This window comes from Ostrinia furnacalis, unplaced genomic scaffold (assembly GCF_004193835.3).
Source record: "Ostrinia furnacalis isolate ACB-3 unplaced genomic scaffold, ASM419383v2 OfSCF0526, whole genome shotgun sequence".
In the NCBI taxonomy this organism is placed as follows: Eukaryota; Metazoa; Arthropoda; class Insecta; order Lepidoptera; family Crambidae; genus Ostrinia; species Ostrinia furnacalis.
In genome coordinates, this window is record NW_021130765.1 from 129,503 (window position 1) to 137,916 (window position 8,414).

Genomic DNA, 8,414 nt, shown 5'->3' on the forward strand with positions numbered 1-8,414 from the left:
GTAAACCTCATTTTGAACTACTTCGGTTTCATTCAACTTTACAGTATAAAAACCGCAAAGAATTGCGACTTCGCAAATTGACCGTAACTTCTGTGTAATAATATTAAACCATGGACTTAGCGGTATGCGGATAGAGTTTCAGCACTGAAATATTTTAATTTGTAGTAGATGTTCGGAGTTTCGCCTGAACGACTGAGAAATTCACGATAATCTTTGATCGTTTTTTCGTTGAATTTTCGGATAGATCCAATTTATTCTGTAACTAGTTATTGATATCGTTTGATAGAGCTCATTAAGCACTTTCAGGATTAGTAACTATTTTTTTGATATGTGGTATAGTTTAGAAATAATCGATTGTGATCACTTATCGTTTCCACCCTGTATAGTACTTATCCTTATTGAAATATGTAACAATATTAGTTTAGTTAGTGCTATAAGAATAGGTAGGAAAAGCGTTCACAAACAATTATGAGTCAGATAATACGAGATTTAAATCGAGTATTAGGTGCACGTTTATCCTTTATATGATATTGCCATTACGCATCTAAATTTCTAAAACATGGTAATTTAAACGCACTACAACAATATTAAATGTGCCTTTCTCACCACACTATCTCGTAGATTCGTTGTCTTTTGCTTTTTTACCTTAATTCTTCAAGTTGTATTTAGGTACTAAAGTTAGGTAGCATTAACCTCTAGGTGTAAAAGCGACTGAAATACGATCCCTTTGTGGCGCTAGGTAATTTAAACTTCGCGCCAAGTAATTGAACATCAATTATTTTGTCAAAACACGTCTTGGCGGAGAACTCGTTTTCTGGATAGCACCGACAGAAGGAAACTTTGTATTTTCATAATAATAATTATTATTACTTAATTCACCCTTCACTCTTGGTTGGCAACGGAAAGATTTTGTGATCTTTTCTTACACCCGTATTCATAAACGATACTTGCTTAAGTGAAGCAGCAAATCGAATGCACAGCGTTGAATAGAGCTCTGTGATTGGTTCGTGTGTGACCCTGTGCGTTCACGCACACTGTGAGATCTCATAGTAATGTTTGTGAATACGGGCGTTAGATTTTACTCATGAAAACATATTTTCAATATAATTTTTGGACTTAACGACATACAATAAAAAAATAAATTGAAACTAGCTAGCTTACTCATTTAAGGTTAATGATAATTCAGAATACCTAAATACTCTTTCAAATTATCTTTTTCAAACCAGCACACCTACACGCTTAGAGTAGGCCTTCGAATTGATTTAATATCGAAAATAGCTCTATCACTATACACACTAAAGTACCTACTTAAAAACTAGGTCGTCTTTATTATACATGAATGAATATCCTTCGAATCCCTACATTATCCATTCACAATAGACAATTCTAGTGCGTCGATACGTTCCTAACTTTTCAATTAAGAATAATTGGATATTCAGAGTCTACAGAAAGTGGTAATTTTCAACCTAAACGATTTAGAATTCCGTTTTTCCCAGTCGAAATTAATTTATTAGGTTTCCATAGAGACTACGTTGAGTTAAGAGTTGTTTTAAATAATCTGTAGCCTTTAATCATAAGCTGCCAAGAGACTGTAATGTCATTAAATGTAATAGGGTCCTAGTCTCCCTTAATTTGAGTAGTTGGGATACGAGATTTGGGCTACGGATACGAATGTTTTGAGTCCCGGTTATCTCTTGAGTTTAGGTATGGAATGTAATCAACAGACTTTTCTCAAAATAGTATTTTCTTTGTTTTGAAGTTCGCTAAGCCCAAATTAAATAACTACTCGTAGCAGTAGTAAGGTATATGAAAGATACTTAATACCGTAAAAGTTGGACGTGAACGCCTACTTAAAAAAAGACTCAAAGGAAGATGAAACGTTCGTATCAACGTTGATACAAGATCGAGTGATATTGACTTTTGACGATACCTGCATAAAAATATGTTCCTTTTAGTGCTTTATGATTTAAAGAAAAAATCCCTCCTTTTTGCAACTCTACAAATTAGATAATAGATCAATATAACATTTAATTCTTTCAACAATAAGCAATAACCACTGGTATAAATCACTGGTATAAATCACTTTCTGGCTTCATGGTACGACATTAATTATTACATCCCACATTATGTGTCCCCAAACCAAGGCGTGTCTTTAAACACACTCTCGCTGCGTCAACCCGAGGGACTCTACCCTCAACTTTTGACGGGATTCATGAAATGGAAATTATTTTTCGATGTCCCTCCGAAACACTGCGAATTATGCATGTACCCCAAACTGGCCCGGTGCAATTACGAAACAATTTTAACTTTGTGATTAATAAGACTTGCTCTGTGTCATAAAGGATGAAGGCGGTTTTGGAATTCGCGCGCAGTTTAGTTTATTGGTATGAAAATGTTCACACTTTGGAATTGCTGTTCAGGAAATTTGTTGCCCACAACAATTTATGTTATTTGTCAAGAATGAAAAATAGAAGAAGATTTAATGAAGGCTACTGACAACGCGACTCTTGTGGCGGAATTTTGGGCTGACGCTGTGTAGGTTTGTTGTCGACACGACAAGAAGAAGAATAGTATAAAAATACTATACCGGCTTAGTATCTCTGCTTGACCCGTGGTTGACTGGTAGAGAATGCCACCCGGCATGAAGTCCGCTATTGTACATTACTTTTATGTGCAAAAACTTAAACAAATAACTAACAGTGTCTTTCTTTGAGTAGGTAGAGTCATCATATTTTGTTACCAAATTAGTAAGTTCTGATTCTGAAATAGTGTTATAGTCTCACTCAATATTCAATTTCACTTTGCAATATAAATATCTATTGTTTAACCAACTCATTAAAAGCTTAAGGTTTGAGCGTAATTTCGAAATATGAGCTTAAATCAAAGAATATTTAGTTTGCTTACTAGTATTAAGATCAATATTGAATTTATTCACACAGATCAATATATCCCAACAGTCCTTTCGCTCTCACAATAATGTCTGTAACGCCCGTATTCACAAACATTACTATGAGGTCTCACAGTACGCGTGGAACGCACAGGGTGACACACGAACCAATCACAGAGCACTATTCAACGCTGTGCATTCGATTTGCTACTTCATTTTAGCAAGCATCGTTTGTGAATACGGGCGTAAGTCATCGCTTCTCACTCAAGTATCGATCCGTCGACAGATGTTAAATAACGGTTCCTAACTTAACGGTTCTTAGCTTTAATCTAAACCTTAATCAACGAAATATAACAATGGTCAATGAAAACAGGAGAATTTCAACAATAATTGGGGTTTGATTGCTTACTAAAATGTGCTTTATGCTCTATACCTAGATAGATAACTTAGTAATTGCTTGAAAGACTATACGAATGTTTAAAAATCTAGTAAATTTCTTAGTTTAAACCTCGTAATTAGTATTCACCCTTTTTCATCAGCTCCAATCTAATCTTTTTAAAGCGCCAGTTGGTCGGATTACAAAATTTAACGCTGCTCTTGCAAAAAGTCCAGACTTTTACTTTAAATTCCAAATCTCTTCATGACCAAATTATCGAGCTTAATTTTGCTGTAGGTATAGATGTCAGTAGTGCAGAAGACAATAACTAACACATGCGATTTAACCTGTTGAGATTACAGAAATGTGATTCAGAAAAACAATATCATCACATTTAGTTTCAAAAATGTTCAACCTTATTTCTATTTACAAAATGTTTTAATCTGAGCACCTAGTATTTATTCTGTAGCACTGCGCGCTATCTTTTTCATTAGCGATTTTTAGGCAATCGCAACGAACCAACTTTATATCAGACTAGCTTTTGTCTACAACTTCGCGTAGATTTCAATTTCTATTAAAGCTGTATATACGTAGGTATGTGCTACTCCGACGTATATTTTTATGTTGTACCTATTCATTTTTACAAACACAAACTTGCGCGTCTATAATACTAGCGGCCGCCCGCGACTTTGTACGCGTGGATCCCGTTTTACTCCCTTAGGGATGGAGTTTCGTAAAATCCGTTCTTAATAAGCACCTACGTTCTAAAAGGAATCCTTATGCAAAATTTAAGACTCCTAGCACTTGTAGTTTCTGAGATTTCGTGATAAGTGAGTCAGTCAATCAGTGACCTTTCGCTTTTATAAATATAGATTAGTATAGACTTGTTCCTACAAAGACCACAGTGCCTTTGCCCTGTTAATAAAGCCAGCGCTAAAGCAAACAGTGTTTGGTCCACGCCTGCTGTTTACTCACTGCTGTATTGACCGTCGCACAGTGTGCTCGACATTATTACGTACAGCAGGCTTAACACTGAGATCTTATGTCGTTGCAGTAGATTCGATTTTGCAACAAAAATTGCATAATTTGGTGTGCGGTAGAGCTGTAAGTACATAGTAGTATAAAATATCGATAGTCTTTAGAAAAAACAGTACTTACCTACCAATTTTTACCTATTTTTACAGAAATCCAATACAATAGACAAGTCAAACTCCATACTAAAAGCACTGGTTATCGTTATAGTTACCGTTACAGTTAGGTGCAACTCAGCGTTAGTCTTAAATAGTTTCTATTCCGCTGTCCACACACGTCCGCTCGGCTCAGCAGTTGGTCAAGTAATGACCGACCAACTTATTATTTACTAACTTTCCGCCCGCGGCTTCGCCCGCGTGGATATTTTCGGTTTTTTATATAACTTATGAAACTCGGCAATAATGTGGCTTTCTATTGGTGAAAGAATTTTTAAGTCGATTCAGTAGATCCCGAGATTACCCCTTACAATTTAACAAATATACAAACTTTACCTCTTTATAACATTAGTATAGATTCATACGTCATTGATTAAAAACTATCGATTCTATCAATGGTATCTAAATTCAATAATATCGATACTATCGATAGTATAGATTAAAAACTATCGACAGTTTTACAACACTAGTGTGCGGTCTACTGTACTGCCGTGTTTGCCGGTCCCGATAAAGGCCTATCTTAAGCCCCTCTGGTAATAGGTCGAGGCGACATGCCAATACAAACTGAATGCTCAGGATACGCTCGACTAGCCCATTGGAATGCTGTGCAGTCGTGGCCTATTGCTTCTTTGTCCACTTTCTTGGTGTTACTGTTGCTGAAACTTTAGTGTTGATATTTGCTTTTGGCTTTTGGGGGAATGGAAGTGGCTGTGTTTAGCGATTAGGAATATGGCTGAAAAAATCTTTGACTCATTATTGTTGTTAATGCGTTAGTCTGCTATTTTTGAACCTCAAAAATAGCTGAATAACGCTTATTAGGAACTTCATGTGAAAATTTCATGCTTAAATATTAAAGCTGGAGTTGCACCATCTTATTTAGCTTTAACAAACGTCAAAAACAGTCAAACTTCATACAAAAAACACTTGTTATTGTTATAGTAACGATTAAAGTAAGCTAGTAACAAAACCATCGTCCGAAACAAAATACTATCATACGCACACTACACAAACAATAGACTAACGGTTTTCCCTTTATTTTTCAGTCTCAGGTTCAAAAAAAAAACGTTCTAAAAATACTGGCAACTTATTAAAAATATATTTTAATATACTTCTCCCTTTTTAACTCCCGTAATCCTGAAATTACCCGCGGACCAAGTATGAAAACGAAGTAAATCTCTGGATTTGCTGGACGTGATATTACACCGTGAACGAAAATACGTTTACGAGTTAAAACATGATATTTACGATTTGAATTCCGTAGCCTTTTTAAATAAGTTCGCGGCAGAATAGAGTAGTTCTATACCGCAATTATTATGTATTTTGACTATCTAAAAACATTTCCATACAGCATTCAAAATCATCTGCATTTATATTTATAATTTGTAATTAGCATGTCCAGAAATTAACTTTAACCCTCTTCAAAGGGTTATACTAATCCCCCACAATTATAAATCAAATCAAATCAAAAATATTTATTTAATTTTGAGCGGTACAACTTAGGTGACATTTCATCCGAGAAAATCTAATCCACGGATGAGACACATATGAAGAACCTCAGGTAATCCTTAAGGGGAATTTTACCTGTCTCCTTATTTATTTAACTCTAATTGCTATTTGCATTATAATTCTCAATCTAAATATTTAATAAAGGAATTATCCAAATCGTCGTTAAACTTAAACCAACTAACGTGTACACGAAAGCTTTCACCGAGCTCTTGAAATCTTAAATTGAATTTCAGATATAAGTGGATCCAGTACTTATTTGCGAATAGACGAGAATATTCGAGGACAATCCTACGGCTTACGTTCAGAAATAACCTCTTCGTTAGGGCTTTAAAGTTAATTGGATTCGCTAGAAATACACTTAAATTGTCACAGTTAGGGAGAACTTGTTCCCCACTGTTTTGACTGACAAAAATTATGCAGTGAATTTAGTGTTGGATTTCTTTGGAAATTCATTATGTTAATTATCGATACCTACAATAGTTACCCATTAATATCACGTTTAGATTTTCGTAGAAATTAATTAGACTTTAATGGAGAGGAAAATTGTACTAGAATGGATTAGTAGCAGTGCGAAAACTGAACATTTATGGTTAAAGTATTCTAAAAAAAAACAAGTCACTCACATGAGAAAATCATTTACCTACATAAATATTAAATATCAAATTGTATAATAATCTTGGAATGATTTAATGAAAACATTTTGATTGAATTTGAATTGTGTTACTCAAGTAAATAGACCAACCACAGAATCAATTTACTTAGTGGGAAAAAAAAGTGGTGTAGAGTTAATAGTAATATTACATAAGTACCTACGAGTAGTCTCATTCCAACGCAGTCAAAGACAAGCTCCACACCAAAACTAGTCCCGCTATGCTTTCACAGAAAAACTTGCCCACTAAAATGTACGTCATAATTTAGGAAGGTAAAAGGGAATCCCCGCAAAGACATTAACGCGCGGCTCCGACGTGTTAAGTAATGTAGATAAAACATTAATATGTATGAGGTTCGTGGCTTGTTTGCGGTAATGCTTAGATTTTCAGACGCCCGATGAATAAAGAAGAGCGCTAGGCATGCGTCACCGTTTTGAATGGGGTGGCCTAGGACTAATTTTATGTCACGTCATGTCAGACGCAGATATCATAACGGCATATTTTGACATGCGATTATGACCCGTATTATAAACGGTACTCTTGCGATTGTCAAAATAATGGATTTCAACAAAATCTAGGGTTGAATTTGAATAGCGTTTTGAACTTCATTTCTACGTAGTACGGAGCCTTTATGTTTTTGAGAATCTCATTTAATGGCAAGTGACGATAAATTAAAAGATGTTGTACGAGGCAACAAACAGACGCTGAAAAAAGACTCCTTCCCCTTGCATTTCGCATGTTACAGTACTTCAGACTAGACTACATTTATCATTATAAAAAAAATATGGAAAATGTCATTGCTTTAGCTGAATTTCATCATTATTATTTTAGTCACAGGACGTACACTGGTCAACATAGACTTCCCTAAGTTGTTGTCGTTGTTGACTTTGATTAAGTAAATGAAAAAAACTATCTTTTCCGACGTAAAAGCGATCAGTTATCACCTCCAATCGCTTTCCTTGCAATGTACATTGTACATACTATGACGCAAAGCAAATGCAATCAGTCCTGACCTGAATGAGTCGAGTTGCTTAACCCCTGGTTACTGGTTAGGTATTGCGTGACTGGAGATGCTATCGGCCAGCTTGTTATCAGTGGGCAGCTTTAAGGCAGGAAATAAACCGTTCCTGGTAGCCTCGCTTAATTATCGAATATTGTGAGCTAAACGAGCCGTGGTTACTGAGATAACGGGTTCACCTACTTTCTGGTGACCCTTGGTGTGCGAGTAAGGATTTGCGAGTTCTTTCACGATAAGGTTACAAAGTTTTCGAGTGGCGACCACGGGCTGGAAGACGTAGCGTGGGCAGGCCACCTCGAGGTGGACCGACGATCTGGTAAAGGTCGCGGGAAGAGCCTGCATGCGGGCAGCGCAGGACCGTGCATTGTGGAAAACCTTGGAGGAGGCCTTTGTCCAGCAGTGGACGTCATTTAGCTGAAACGAACGAACGAAGGCTACAAAAGACCTTGTAATATGTATCGCCACAGAAATGACATTCGGTATTGTTAGCCGATATCCATAGGATGGAATGGAAGGGACAGGCACAGACAGTCTACGAACTTAAATAGTGAGATCCATAATTTTACTTCTTGTCGTGTCGACTACAAAACAGTGTCAGCGCAAAACTCCACAGCCATATAGGTACTTGCATCGAATAAATACTTTTCTTTCTGTCATACTCATAATTCGGATATCAAAACCAGTGATTTTCACTTTTGCGTATATTCCTGTTAACCCTTGCAACTCAGTGTTCGACTGGAATGCAAGTAATAAGCATTATTATGTTTATGTGAATATCTTAAAAGGCATT